The sequence below is a fragment of the Bison bison genome, unplaced genomic scaffold (assembly GCF_000754665.1).
Source record: "Bison bison bison isolate TAMUID 2011002044 unplaced genomic scaffold, Bison_UMD1.0 scf7180017864100, whole genome shotgun sequence".
NCBI lineage: Eukaryota > Metazoa > Chordata > Mammalia > Artiodactyla > Bovidae > Bison > Bison bison.
The window spans coordinates 1,034,403-1,034,602 of record NW_011494672.1 but is presented as its reverse complement, the minus strand read 5'-3'; positions in this window follow the sequence as shown (position 1 = coordinate 1,034,602).

Sequence of the window (200 nt, the reverse complement as noted above, 5' to 3'; positions counted from 1 at the left end):
TTAATTCACCAGCAGCTTCGCTGGAGGCGTCTCGAGCGTTCCGAGACTCCATTACATGATATCGTTTACAAACTCTATTCCCAGCTCGAGTGGAAGATGGATTCTCATCCAATTTTGCAGAGGTTCCATGCGTTTTGCTTCCCTTTCCCGGGTTTCGATCCGGCGGGCGCACCAGCCAAGGGCTGCAGCCTTCCCCTCCG